A 16183-nucleotide genomic window follows, 5' to 3' on the forward strand; every position below is an offset into this window, starting at 1 on the left:
TCCATCATCAATCATGTTGCCTGCCACCTGATGACTTGATAAAAAAAGAAATAGAGAACCTGGCATACTTGACCGATCCCAAGGGTACCACTAGCCAAATGATAGCTGTCACCAGCTATATAAAGGAAGGGGCTGGAATAGTGGTGACATCATTGACCAAATATGATAGCAGTGGTGTTACTGCTATCCCTGCCTATTTGCTCAAAGGGCGTGGAGATTCTTCTTGATATCAGTGATTCCTTATGAACCAGTGAGAGCAGGAAGCATATTATCATGCCTGGGGGGGTGTCTATAGTATGCCTGTAAAGTGGTGCAGTTTTCCCATGTTTAGAACAGTACCACAGCAAAATTACATTTCTAAAGGAAAAAAAGTCATTTAAAACTGATTGTGGCTGTAATGAATTGTCGGTCTCGGCAATATAGATAAAACTCAATGAAAAAAATGGCATGGGTCCCCCCCCCCCCAGTCCATTACCAGGCCATTTGGGTCTGGTATGAATATTAAGGGAAACCCTGAACCAAAATTTAAAAAAAAATGCGTGGGGGTCCCCCCAAAATCCATATCAGACCCTTCAGGTCTGGTATGGATATTAAGAGGAACCCTGTGCCAAATTGAAAAAAAACTTTACAGGCATACTATAGGCATGATATTTAAAGGAATATTTCATTTTTTATTGTTTCACTTCTCAAAATCACTGCTCCCAAAAAAAACGGTCGTTTTTAAAACTTTTTTTTGCATTGTTACATGGGGCAGGACCCAGATCCCCAAACACTTTTTATGACAATAACTTGCATATAAGCCTTTAAAATTAGCACTTGATTTTTCATGTTCATGTCCCATAGACTTTAACAGTGTTCGTGTGTCTGAATTTTTTGCCTGTTCGCAAGTTCTGGTGCGAATCGAACCGGGGGGGTGTTCGGCTCATCCTTAGTTTTAGGATCACCTTGCATTAACTCATCTTCAGACCTCGTTGGTTGCAATACCACCGTTTCATCAGTCTTGCTGTGGGTTCAGCATTAACCCACTATGCAAGGTACAGATAGCAGAAAGTCTCTCTTGGAAGCAGATCTCCCCACCTGACTTGCCATCACTTCACAGGTACATAGCTCAAAAACAGACTCCTTAACATTTTTTTTTTTTATAACTGACAATTTTTATTATTTTTTCCACAGAAAAACAATACAGCATTATAGCATTGGGTACAGGGAGAGAAAGAGATCGCAATGTCACATTTCAACTTGGCACATAATCACCCAAACATTGGGCGGCGAAGCCTTTCAATATAAACAGTTAGTGAGAAAATAAAGTGGGTTTACTGGATTATAATACATCTCAAATAGTATATCCGTTAGTACCCTTTGCATAAATATATAAATTCACAAAAAGAAAAAAGAAAGAAAAGAGTAGGGAAAGAAGGAAGAAGGGGAAGGGGATGGCCACCCATCTCCAGAACCCGGAACAAGTCGGTGGGGGATGGGTCATAAATACATAAATGACACATATCATTAGGTCGCAGGAGTCTCCAACAGAACCCAGGGTTCTCAAGTACGGTTATGCTTTTCAAGAGTATCATTTAATGAGGCCGTAAGATATTCCATTCTCTTGACATCTCTGATCCTGAAATGCAGCTCAGTCAGTGAGGGGGTTTCTCTTTTTTTCCACTTTAGAGCCACCAAACAGCGTGCTGCAGTAAGCACATGGGCTAAGAGTTTTTTGGATATTTTAGAGAAGGTGGTAGGTGGACGGCCCAAGAGAAAAATCCTCGGATCAAGGAGCACCTCGACATCAAAGATGGTCTGGAGTAGGGATTGTACCATACCCCAGTAGGGGATGATTAGAGGGCAGGTCCAATAGACATGAAATAATGTTCCCCTATCCTTATAACATCTCCAACAGCGGGGGTCAGCCATGGGGTATATGGAGTGGAGCAGGTCAGGGGTCTGATACCAATGAAACAGAATCTTATATTGATTCTCTTTATAAAGCGTGCATATGGAGCTTTTAGTAGCCTGGGTCCATATGGATTGCCAGGTCTTTAAGGATAAGTCCGTGCCCAATGCCTGCTCCCACTTAGCCATATATGGGTGTCGCGGCCCATCTGGTGAGATGTCAGTGACCAGTATCTGATAGGTGCGGGAAATCATGCCCTTAGGGGACAAACCCTCTAAACATAGCTTTTCAAAGTCTGTCAGGGGAGAAAATCTTTAATTCGACCTCAGTGATTGTGCATAGTGGCGTATTTGTAGGTAACTGAAAAAGGCCTGTTTGGGGATGTCAAAAGTCTCTTGCAGTTCTTGGAAGGATCGTAGCATTCTGGTTTTAGGGTCAATTAGTTGTCCATAACGGAATATGGCCTTATCCATCCAGAAGTGGGACATCTGTGAGGTTAAGCTGTCAGGGATATTGGGTGTAAATAGGAATGAAGTGACTGGGGAAGATGTGGTGGAGAGCGGATATTTCAATTTGGCCCGTCGCCATAGTGTACGTAAGAGAGCCATTGGTCCTAGCAATTGTACATTGCCAGGAGGTATATCAGAGCTCCAAAGCATGGAGTTTGGGTGTATGGGGGCTAGCCACAACTTTTCTATCTGTGTCCACCTATTGTAAGCATGTAGGGTGCACCAGGAGGCTATAGGCCTTAATTGAGCTGCTAGATAATACTTAGCTATATTGGGGAATGCCAGTCCACCTTGGTTGCGTGGAGCATATAGAACCGATCTAGCAACGCGGTGTCTTTTGTAATTGCAGAAAAAGTTTATCAGGTCACCCTGAAGTTTTTTTAGGTGTGAGCACTGGATGGGAATAGGGAGCGTCTCAAAAAGATATAGAAGTCTAGGTAGTATTGTCATCTTCAAGGTTTCAGACATTTCCATTTAGTTAGGGAGGCTCTGATAGAGGCGAACATTTGGGGGAAGTTGGCCTTGTATAGAGTATCGTATATGGGTGTAATATGTACTCCCAGGTATTTTAAAGAAGAGGACCGCCAAGAGTATGGGAATGTTTGTGAAAGTGTTGAAAGTGTATGGGAGGATAAATTAAGAGGAAGAACCTCCATCTTAGAACTGTTAATTTTATAACCCGAGAGGATGCTATATCTCTCCAGCTCCACTAGTAAGTTCGGGAGAGATATGCGAGGTTGGGTGAGAGTGAGGAGGACATCATCCGCAAATAGGGATAGCTTAAAATCTCTAGTACGGACTGGAATACCATGAATACTTGGGTTATTTCTGATATGGGCTGCTAGCGGTTCAATGCATAGGGCATATAAAAGAGGGGAGAGTGGACAACCTTGACGGGTCCCATTAGAGATCAGAAAGGTAGGAGACGTGGCAAAGTTAGTACGAACCTGGGCTGTTGGGGCCGAGTATAGATGGGTGATAGCTCGGAGGAATGGGCCCTCAATACCAGCCCGGTTGAGAGTCGTGAACAGGAAAGGCCAGCCTAGCCTGTCAAAGGCTTTTTCGGCATCCAGACTAAGCAGTATTGCCTCCATTGTATTCCTGTTCGCGACCTCCACCAGGTCAATAACCCTATTGGGTGTTATCCCCAGCCTGTCGACAAGGGATAAAGCCCACCTGGTCCCTATGGACCAGGGATGGCATGAAGTTGTTTAATCTATTTGCCAGTAGTTTCGTAAAAATTTTTAAGTCTGTATTGAGAAGTGCTATCGGTCTGTAATTGGATGGAAGAGTGTGGTCTTTCCCTGGTTTTGGGATTAGTGTCAGGTAGGAGTTTTGGGTGTGTCAGAAAGAAATGAATTAAAGAGATTTGTCATATGGGGAAGTAAATGTGATAGGAACGTCTTATAATAGAGGTATGGTAGTCCGTCAGGTCCAGGGGCCTTATTATTTGTCAACAGTTTAATTGTTTCCGCTACCTCCTCCTCTGTAATGGAAGCGTTAAGAGTCTCCAGAGCAGAGGAGGTAAGCCTAGGAGTATCCGCTTCCGCTAAATAGGTATGGATGGCCTGTGATAGGTCAGAAAGGGGTGGGTTGTGCGGAACATTCGGATCATTATACAGTGCAGAGTAGAAGTCATGAAAAAGTTGTGCTATTTTGTTAGGGTTGGACTGAAGGACGCCATTTGCCTCCCTAAGTTGTGTGGTAGTAGTTGTTGCTGCCTTGTCACGAAGCTGCTTCGCCAAAAGCGTATGCGGTTTGTTGGCTTTGTCGTAATAAGTCTGTCTAAGCCTGATCAACACCTTTTCTATTTTACCCATGTCGATGTCTTTCAGTCCAGCCCTTACACTAGTGAGTTCTCTAAGGATTGTTAGGGACGGGGATATGAGCAAGCGTGCTTCTAGATGTTTAAGTCTGTCTAAAAGGGCGCTACGTGTTGCATTAGCGTTTCTTTTCAAGGCAGTGGAGAGCGAGATGCATTGGCCTCGGAAGACCGCCTTGTGGGCTTCCCACAAAGATGAGGCGGAGATCTCAGAGGAGCAATTTTCCGCAAAGTACAGCTTCAAAGTTTGTTCTAATTCTATTCTAGAAGGATCATGTTTAAGTAGAAAGTCGTTTAGACGCCAATGGCATTTACGAAAGGAGCTTGGGGAGAGTGCCAGGGAGAGTGTAATCGGGACATGTCTGAGTTCGTACATGTTCGCAAAGTCGGGGCATTAACAAAGAAATAATCGAGTCGTGAGTGGGACATATGGGGATGGGAGTAGAAAGTGAATTGTTTAGCTGATGGATAGGTGGTGCGCCAGGCATCGAACAGGGCATATTTCCTAGTAAGTTGGCGAAACTGGGTGGCTGCTCTATTGGCGGTTACTTGGGATTTCCTCTGACCCATTGAGTGTTTATCAAGACCCGGAGAATGGACAAGGTTAAAATCTCCTCCGATCACCAGGTATTGATGGGGGGGCCTCAAACAGGCGGTCAAAGACCCTAGACAAAAGGGGGATTTGATTCGTGTTTGGGGCATAGACATTACAGAGAGTGATATTCACCCCTCTCCAAAGGCCTCGGAGGATGAGGTAGTGTCCCAATGGGTCAGAGTATAGAGATTGTAACTGGAAGGGGGAGCCTTGCTTAAAAAGGATTGCTACCCCTGCCCGTTTATGTGGGCCAGAGGCCTGGTATATGTGAGAATATTGTCGTCGTGCAAATGTCATGGTGCCCGTTTTATCAAGGTGGGTCTCCTGAATGAAAATAATGTCAGCTTTAGACCGTTTGAACTCTCGTAGCGCTAGGCTTCTCTTAACATTTGAGTTAAGGCCCTTTACGTTTAGTGAAAATATGTCAATCATGGTGGATATTTTGTGAAAAGAAACGGTAGCTTACCTAGCGGATGTGGTAGAGTCTTGGAGTATAGGAGGTCCCTATAGTGGGTCTCCATGATGAGTGCGGTTTGGAGGTCTACGACCCCCCGAACATGAACCCGGTCCCGGAGACGGGCGGCGCCCAAAAGGTTGAGAAGGGGAAGAAGAATGGGAATAGCAGTAGGAGAAGAGCAGAGAAAAAAGTACAAAAAACAGAAAAAAAACACAAAGGTTAGTACAAAATTAAGGTTAGTTAACCATTCACAATATAACCCACCTATACAAAGTGATGGGGTTGGAAACTCCGGAGGGCCCCCTCTGACATAGGAGGCAAAAGTGCCCCTGCCAGAGGAAGTAAAAGAAGGAGCCATTCGGAGAGCCCCGGGGGGGGGAGAGGATGGACCCAAGGAGGGGATAACCCCCTTCCGGGCCTGCCCGCATCTAAATTCAAAAAATGAAAAATTAAATAACAGAATAAATATGGAACCTGCAAGCGTCAACTGGTAACCGACATATCTATACTCATGATTATGGCCCGAATAAAAGAATAAACCATTGAAGCTATTGGTTCGTGAGATTTGGAGCAATAGTAAGATGTGTTTTGTGAATTCAAAAATAATGATATAAAAAAGTACAAGTGCAAGAGATATCTCTCTTCGTAATAGTATACCCTCCCAACTAACCATGCCCCTCCTTTGAAACAGAAAATAAGAAAAAGAGGAGAGAGTAAGTGAGTGGGTGTAGGTAGATGCGGGAGGGGTGAGATGGAAAGGGGAAGGGAAGGGGGAGAAGGGGAGGAGAAGGGAGGGAGAAAAGGGGGAGAGGGGGAGAGGGTAGGGAAGAAGAGGGGGTGTGAGAAAGAGGAGGAGCATGGGGGGAGGATGGCATAACCCGGCTAGCTATACAAGTCCTATCTAAACCTTATAGTCACAATCATACATGTGTTGTTAACTTGAAAGAGAATCTGGTTGCTGAGTAGGTCCATACTATAGATGAGTAGGATAAGCAGGATATGTCTCCGGGTTATCAGGTAGAGAAACAGGAAAAGACAGACCGTGTAAATCTGAAGTCAGACATCTAGGCAAGGAAGGAATTCAAATTAGCAGCAGTTCATCTCTGACGAGGTGGTGGGGAAGGACCCCCAGATCGCGGTCTTGTGCGTTTCCTGCCTGCGACTTGGATCCACGGTTCTGGGCGAGGTGGGGGTACTGGCAACGGTTCCCATCCGGGGGTAGGTGGTACCTGAATATCCAATTCTCTGCAGAAAAATTGAAGATCCTCCGGGTATCAGAGGGTTGTTGACTTTCCATCTTTTTTTGTAGTGAGGCTGAAGGGGAAACCCCAGTGATAGCGGAAGTCATGTTCCCTTAACAGGGTGAGGAGTGGTTGCAAAGATCTTCTTTGTTGAAGGGTGATCCATGAGAGGTCTGGGAAAAGTTGTAGGGAGGCCCCGTCAAAATCAATGGCATGCATATTTCGCGCCTTTCTCATAATGTCCTCTTTGAGGGTGTAGTTGTGTACTCTGCAGATCACGTCTCATGGGCGGGATCCTGGCCCACGGGGACGTAAAGCTCGGTGTGCTCGATCCAGCTTAACTCATTGGTGTCCGGGCGACCTAGAATGCTATTGAAAATGGCTTGCAAAGTCACATTCAGGTCTTCTTCTTGTGTCGCCTCCGGTAGGCCTCTGACCCTAATATTGTTATGCCTACCTCTATTGTCGAGGTCCTCAAGGTGGCGTTGGAAGTCTCTGAGGGTGGTGGCTTGTGAAGTTAAGCGATCATGTATTTGTGAGATTTCAAATTTGGTGTCCTTTGTTTCTTCCTCTAAGGATGCGACTTTAGTGGACAATTGGTGAAGATCAGTGCGAAGCATGCTAATCTCAGTTCTACAAGTGCCCCGCACTTCTTGAATTAGCATGCGGAAGTCCTGTTTTGTGGGCACACAACGGACATAATCTCGCCAAGATGTACATGCTTCAGGGTGAAGGTCAAAATCTGGTGTAATGTGGGCATGAGAGCCCTGCACTACAGCTGAATAGGAAGCTGGCATGGGGGGTCCCCTCTGAGGTGGTGGTGAAGGGGGAGTAGTGCTGGAGTGCTTAGTTAGCAATGGGCCTTGCGGGCTCTTCGTGTGTGAATAAGCCCCCTGGGATCCTGATGGCCTTGGGACCTGGGAAGATGCTGGAGCCTGGACTGTGTCCCTCTGGAGGGGGGGGAGGGGGCTTTGTCCCTGTGCAGTTGGGAGCGTTGTGGCAGGAAGCGGGGGTCCCATTCTGGAGCATAGGGGTCCCAGGAGGGGGATGGCTGGCCGGAGGATAGAGAGGGCGCAGGCCCTATGAGGCATGGGGGAAAAGTCTGCGATAGGCTGCCCAGTATATGGCCTCCAGAGGGGGGGGCGATTGAAAGGTCAGCAGGGGGGATCGGTGAGTGGGTAGTGGGTAAGTTACCCTCGGATCCGTACCTGTTGCTCCTGCCTTTCCAGGGAGGCTTGCAGAGGAGGAGATGGAGAGATTGCTGCGTGTGGCGTCGGCGCCATCTTGGCCTCGTGGTGTCCGGTCGTAGCTCCCTGCCCGAAATACTCGGTAATGAGTGGTGGGGGGACCGAGGAGGAATGAGTAGCATGTCCTCTGGGGTCCGTTCCTTGTTTTTGCGAGGTTTGCCCATAATTAGTGGCGGAGAGATGCAGGTTCCAGCTCTATGCAGGCAGGCCGGAGCGGGAGCTTCAGTGAGACACGTCTGTTCGGGAAGCCATCCAAGCCACGCCCCCCCTTAACATTTTTATTAGGAACAGTCTTACTACTCCATTTGGCATTTCTCCCTGCAGAACTTTTCCAACGCTCTCTAGACTGGAATGCTGCTTTGTAATTGTCGTAGTCATCTCGGTTATGAACCATCCAGAGGTACATTTCTTGGTAATCCTCTGTCAGAAATGGCTGCACCATATTCTCAAATTCAGGCAGGAAGTCTTTAATATGCTCATCAGGTAACATAGGTTGTATGTAGTGCTGACCATATGCAAATATGGGGCCTCTCTGTGCCTTGTCCATATTTGTGTGAATTGTCGTCATAAACCTATTAAAGGGCTGGGAGACAACACACATCTCTTTGCTCACACAGAAAAAGAAACGGTCCATTTTCACACAATTTCCCCATAGAGGAGAGCAGGGCAGTGTCTGCCTCCACTCTGCACAGCAAGCGGAGATGGACCTCTCATTCGCCTGCTCAGCGTGGATCAGTGGAGCAATCACCTGCTGAGCAAGTGGATTCTGTTAGGTGGAGGCACCCGTGTGAAGGGACCTTAGTGATTTCAGTGGTGTTCGATTTTGGCACCTGAACTTCAGTATAGTTTAGTGACCCAGACAAATTTAGTGACCAAGGTAGATTCAGCCCATCACTAATAACCAACTGCATGGCGATATCATATCATAAGAATGTAGTTGATGAGTTGCAGGTGGTGGTGTGGTGTGGATAATTTTAAGTATTTACTGTGAGGATTACAATATGTTTTATGACATTTTTTAAACATTGTTCATAAAGTTAAATAATTTTAACAGTATTGAGATTGAAATATATGATTTCTGTATCTTAAAAGTCCTACATGACTATTTTTCTCTGTACTTTTTAATACATTTCCATTAAAAGTTGACAAATCTGAGAAATATAAATTGGAACTAGCAAGCAGGTAGTATTATTACGGTTACATCTGAACTCTACATATATATATAATATATATTGTATTATTTATAAGAAATGAAAGCATTGGAGCAACAAATCAGTATGGTATCCATGCAACTAGCAGTTTCATAAACAAAACCATAGCATGCTTGACCCCAATATAAATGTTCAGACCCTTAATGTAACTTATTGCAAAATATCTCTGTAAAATTAAACAACTACTCTAAGGGCTTTTAGATTTCACATAATTAAGTGAGTGAATAACCAGTAAGATAATTGTGTGAATAAATTACCACATGTATAAAAACAAAGACTTACCCCGATGTCTTAATGTTAATTACATATCATGCAAATATTTCAAATTACAAATTAGTTCATGAGTATATCCCAAACGCCTCTACATGAGTCCCATCTGTGTATACAAATATATTAAATAAAACATACGATGTCGGTAAAGAGATACCGGTCCTCTTTGGTCCCTATAATGCTCGATGCAGCTAAAAGACAGATTGCCATGAAATGGCTGGAACTGTCAAACCCAAATATACGAGACTGGCTCCTTTACATAAACGAAATATATAATATTGAGTGTTTGGACGATGGGGGACTGGTACCGGACGAGGGGGAGGAACCGACGGGGAAATGGGCAGGCTGGCAAAAATTCAAAAGGTCCTGGAGCTACCCGGTGGAGATAATAAATACGGGATAAATGGCGGGAGATCAATTTGAGACTGGCGAGATTTAATTTAGAGGGGGGTTCCCTTGGTAGTCCTCTGCAGGATTGGGGGGAGGGAGGGGTTGGGGCGAGGGGATTGGGGATAATGACATTAATATGTGTTTTTTTTTATATGCAACTGGTAATGTCACCGGTTGGGTGTGGTTTTGTATTGATAAAACAATAAATAAAGAATTTAAAAAAAAAAAAAAAAAAAAGAAACATACAGTATATTAAAAATCAGAAACAAGTAGAAGATGGATGAATATCAGTCCCACGTTTATTATTATCATTACTATTATTCAGACATGTGCATTCGTTTTCGTCCGAATGCATTTTCGTCCGAATTTCAGGTATTTTCGTTATCGTTTTAACAAACGGTAACGAAAGTGCAGAATCCGAAAAACGAAAGATCCGACATAAACAAATGCTTTATTTTCTTTTTTGTTGTGACAACAGTTCGATATAGATAGGATATTTGACATGATGCTGACAATAACAATCTGTGTCCATCGAACCTGTGGTCGAATGTGCCTAACCTTAGCTCTATTAGTCCAAGATTATTCTACATAGAGAGAAAAGATTCGACAAAGAGAGAAATGATTCGACATAGAGAGAAAAGATTTGACATAGAGAGAGAAAAGATCGCTGTTGGAATTTGGTGGGGGAAGTAAAATAAAAATAATGATGATGATGAATATTATTGGCTGATTGTAACCAAAGAGGAGGAGCAGTAAAATAGCTAGAACTAAGTATACATGTACAGCTAACTTACTTTCACTTACGATTGCTAGCAGAGAGAGACACACACACTGAATCATTTCAGAAGACAGTCAATTTTAGCTGGTCAGTTTGTCAGAGAACCTGAATTATTTAGCAATTAAGCAGAAGCATAGCAGCAGAACAATAGTGAAGCAAGCTACAGTTCAACTTAACTTTTTCACAATAATCTGCTGCTATTGTGTTAGTGTTGTGAACTTGATAGTGATACTAGTGTTGCTAGTGTTGTGATAGCCTCAGAGGCTGCCCGTGTTGTGGGGGGGGATTTATTATTATAGATTCTATATTATAGATTGAGATTCTATATAAATTCTATATACCCTATCTTGTTACCTGTCTGATCAGTGATCACTATCACCAGTCCATTTTCTGTTTGAACTATATACATTCAACATGAACAACGAAGATTCAGCAAAGCAGCGAAAAACATACAAACGTCGAATCTTTGGCTTATGGTGTTTGTCGAAAGTCCTAAGAAGATTTGACGAAGCAGCTACACTATACGGCGTCGTACAGTTTACCTGCTCCGTCTAATCTTCTTTGAACATTCGACAGACACCATAAGCCTTCAATGACAGCTTTGACCTTAATTCATTTGGATTTTCGGACGAATGCAATTTTTAACTAAATAAATAAAAATGAATTTCGGGAGTAATTAAATACATTTATTTTTCGGTGTCTGTGATGGATTGGATACAGATAACATAATGTCATCTGCGAATGCGGACACCTTTATGTTCTTTTCCTGCTATCTCCAAATCCTCTATTTCTAAGTTTGCCCTTATAGGTACTAACAAGGGTTCTAAAGATAGTACAAAAAGTAAAGGGGAAAAGTGGACAACCCTGACGTGTACCTTTGTAGAGTGCAAAGGAATCTGACAGGGTACCGTTTACCCGTACTTGAGCCGTTGGATTGGAATATAATGCTTCTACCCACTTATGCATACGTGGGCCTAAGCCGCCATAATGCAGTGTCGAATGCATATACTCCCAGTCCATTCTATCAAAGGTCTTCTCTGCATCAACTGATAGAAAAAGTACTGGTTTCTTTCCTTTTTTGGCTCTGTGCCCTAATGCTTCCTTACAGTGGAGCAAAAAAGTATTTAGTCAGCCACCAATTGTGCAAGTTCTCCCACTTAAAAAGATGAGAGAGGCCTGTAATTGTCATCATATGTATACCTCAACTATGAGAGACAAAATGTGGAAATAAATCCAGACAATCACATTGTCTGATTTTTGAAAGAATTTATTTGCAAATTATGGTGGAAAATAAGTAATTGGTCACCTACAAACAAGCAAGATTTCTGGCTCTCACAGACCTGTATCTTCTTCTTAAAGAGGTTCCTCTGTCCTCCACTCATTACCTGTATTAATGGCACCTGTTTGAACTTGTTATCACTATAAAAGACACCTGTCAACCAGGCTGGAAAGACTGAATCTGCAATAGGCAAGCAGCTTTGTGTGAAGAAATCAACTGTGGGAGCAATAATTAGAAAATGGAAGACATACAAGACCACTGATAATCTCCCTCGATCTGGGGCTCCATGCAAGATCTCACCCCGTGGGGTCAAAATGATCACAAGAACGGTGAGCATAAATCCCAGAACCACACGGGGGACCTAGTGAATGACCTGCAGAGAGCTAGAACCAATGTAACAAAGGCTACCATCAGTAACACACTACGCAGCCAGGGACTCAGATCTTGCAGTGCCAGACATGTCCCCTTGCTTAAGCCAGTACATGTCCGGGTCCATCTGAGGTTTGCTAGAGAGCATTTGGATGATCCAGAAGAGGATTGGGAGAATGTCATATGGTCAGATAAAACCAAAGTAGAACTGTTTGGTAGAAACACAACTCGTTGTGTTTGGAGGAGAGAGAATGCTGAGTTGCAACCAAAAAACACCATACCTACTGTGAAGCATGGGGGTGGCAACATCATGCTTTGGGGCTGTTTCTCTGCAAAGGGAACAGGACGACTGATCCGTGTACATGAAAGAATGAATGGGGCCATGTATCGTGAGATTTTGAGTGCAAACCTCCTCCCATCAGCAAGGGCATTGAAGATAAAACGTGGCTGGGTCTTTCAGCATGACAATGATCCCAAACACACCGCCGGGGCAACAAAGGAGTGGCTTCGTAAGAAGCATTTCAAGGTCCTGGAGTGGCCTAGCCAGTCTCCAAATCTCAACCCCATAGAAAACCTTTGGAGGGAGTTGAAAGTCCATGTGCCCAGCGACAGCCCCAAAACATCACTGCTCTAGAGGAGATCTGCATGAAGGAATGAACCAACATACCAGCAACAGTGTGTGACAACCTTGTGAAGACTTACAGAAAATGTTTGACATCTGTCATTGCCAACAAAGGATATATAACAAAGTATTGAGATGAACTTTTGATATTGACCAAATACTTTTTTTCCACCATAATTTGTAAATAAATTCTTTCAAAAATCAGACAATGTGATTGTCTGGATTTGTTTCCACATTTTGTCTCTCATAGCTGAGGTATACCTATGATGACAATTACAGGCCTCTCTCATCTTTTTAAGTGGAAGAACTTGCACAATTGGTGGCTGACTAAATACTTTTTTGCTCCACTACATATCTCCAGATCATCCCCAATAGAATTCATATATGTCTGGAAAAAGGAGTTAAAATTCCTGTAAACTTTTTAAAATATAAAGAAGTGAAACCATTGGGGCCTGGACTTTTAACTACGTCAGTGCTTTTGATTTCCTGTTGTATTTCTTCTATAGAGACATCCCTGACCAACTTAGTAATGTCCTCTTCTGATATAACTGGAAGTTTTGCCTTCTGTAGATAGTGTTCTGTTTTATTTCATCTAAGCTGGATGCCATCAGGATTCTGGGCATTATTCACTTTATATAATAATTGATAATATTCCTGAAAGATTCTAATAATATTTAATAATATATATTCTAATAATATCACTCGTAGAATATTTCAACTCCCCTTTCTTATCCTTTAATTTTGTTATATAATTTACATTACTTCTGGATTTAATTGACCCCGCCAATAGTTTCCCTGGTCTATTTCCTGCTTCATAATGTCTTTTAGCTGTTATATCATGTTATTTGTCTCCTGTAGAAATAGGTTCTAATGTAAGAAAATAATTTTTGGACTTTAGATTGGAAGCTCATTGCAGCCAGGGACTGATGTTAATGTTTGTTAGCACAAATCATGCCTAGGGACTAGGGACATTTAAAATTTTAGGATTTACACTGCACAGGTACATATGCTTAGAAAACTGTTGCTTTGTTAATGTGGATGCAAATGGACTTCGATCTTTGGCCTGTAGTTGGAGATTTGATGCACATAGCCAAGGGCTAACACAGTTGCGAATAGTATTATGTGTTCCTGCCCATCAGGTGCATTCACTTTAGACATACATGAAGAGATAGATTGAAAGATACTGGTGGGCGTGTACTTCTATTGGGCGTGTCAGTGTGCTAACAATACAACCTCTCTTATATAAAGGCTTAGTTTGGCCTGAGAAGGTCAGTTTTTTTGCTGTGATTTGTGGGGGAGAAGGAATGATATTGTGCCTTTTGACAAATGCCCAACTAGGGATATTTGCTGAAATTCTTGTGCATTTTTTCAATCAAAAGTGGGTTTATGTGGCCTTTCTGTCAATGTTGTGTGTATTGTTCCTATTTGATCATGCAAACATCGTTTGGAAGCATCTGTTGCCCTTCTACTCTTTTTGATCTCGTTGCTTAATCGTTTGCACCGAAATGCAGCTTCCAGCAGAACATGGTCACCAATGTATGTATGTGTGGAATGTAGGTTGGTGGTGGGTGTTTTGAATAAGTATTTTTTAATATTATGTTGTAATGCTTTGTAAGAATAATGACTGTTAAGTATGTTTCTATAATCTTGCAGATAAAAATGTGATGTTACCCGTTATACACTGAAAGTAAAGGTGTGTCCACTCTAAGGTTTTGTCAAATTTTAGATTGTAAGCTCCTAAGAGCAGGGCCCTTAAAATCCTATTGCTAAATGTAGCACCATATATCCTGTCCAATTTTTTTTGAAGCTAGTAAATGAATGTATATAATTTTTTTTTCTGCTGGTAAAATAAAAGTACATGATTGAGCTTTGTTGTGGTGTTTTTTTTTCTTCTTCTTCTTTTCTTTCTCTTTAGTTTTTGTGGGTGGTGGTTTTGGGAAAGTGCAATATCTCCTATATCTTATTTCAGCATGTATTTGTGCACCAAAAAACTAATCTCTTTGCCCTGATTCACATTGATGCTACTTTGAAATCACGCTACTTCACTTGAAGTAGCACGATTTCAAAGTAGCAAGGTCAGCGCGATTTCAGGTGCTACTTGACAGACATCCGTGTGGCTTCATACACAGATGTCTATTCAAGTCGCACCTGAAATCGGCATAAGTAGTGCAGGAACTACTTTAGCAAATTGGTGCGGCGCCACAAAATCGGTGTCGCATCGATTGGAACAGTGCCATTGCTGCCAATAGTCATGCGATTTGATCTCTCAAATCGCATGACAAATCACTCCAATGTAAACCTAGGCTTCTGCACACCTGCAAGTAAATGATAAAGGTGGAATCTTTATATATAACAGCTGTAGAGAATTGCAGGTAACAAATTCAGCTGGTGGATAGGCAGTGTTGTATGTGGCAGATTTAGTTCACATTGGTGCGATTTGACATGTCAAATCAGTGGCAATTGCACCATTTTAATTGGTGTGACTTTGGGGTGCAATTTGTATTGATATCAGTGCAGAAACCTGCACAGATGTCTCTGAAATTCCTCCTGCAGTCGGGACTGACATGAATTGGGAATGAAATTGTGTGATTTCAGCTGTACAATTTCCTCCCTCTGTCAGTGTGAACCAGGGCTCAAACTGGGCCTTTTGTTTTTGTCAGTCACCTGCTGCTATTCCAGGGACACTATTGCTTATCGAACGCCTTTAAGTATCATAAGTAGAAATACAAATTTGCATATCTGCAAATAAACAAAAATAATAAAATTATAATTGTGGTTGCGATCAAATATTCACAGCAGCGATCAAAAGAGCGTGGTTTCGCCTTCTGACCCAGAAATAAGTCATTATAATCACCCGGAAGTTCCTGTGCTGGTCAGGATCTCCATCTAGGTGCACATGGCGAGGTCCCTCTTTAGCAAAGAGGAGGTACTGCTCATTTTCCAGATAAGGGTATGATATGTACTTGTGCTTAATCAATGTAGGGGTGGATATGGTAGTTAGATTTGGTGTGAGTGGGGTTCATTGATTTGTTTGGCATCCCCACACATTTGCTTCTGGCCCATGTGCACACATCACTTCCTGCATTTGTTCTGCTGATGTAAATGCAAGTATAAATGAGATCTCCTTTCTATTAAAATATATATGACTTGTTTCACAGTTGGGCAACTTTGGACCTCTGAGTTGCTTGACAAGTTGTACCACATGATTCTCAATGATAATTAGGGATGGGCCGAACATGCCCCTGTTCGGTTCGCAGCAGAACATGCGAACAGGCAAAAAATTTGTGCGAACACAGTTAAAGTCTATGGGACACGAACATGAATAATTAAAAGTGCTAATTTTAAAGGTTAATATGCAAGTTATTGTCATAAAAAGTATTTGGGGACCCGGGTCCTGCCCCAGGGGACATGTATCAATGCAAAAAAAGTTTTAAAAATGGCCGTTTTTTCGGGAGCAGTGATTTTAATAATTCTTAAAGTGAAACAATAAAAGTGTAATAGT

The sequence above is a fragment of the Aquarana catesbeiana genome, linkage group LG05 (genome assembly GCF_042186555.1).
Source record: "Aquarana catesbeiana isolate 2022-GZ linkage group LG05, ASM4218655v1, whole genome shotgun sequence".
NCBI lineage: Eukaryota > Metazoa > Chordata > Amphibia > Anura > Ranidae > Aquarana > Aquarana catesbeiana.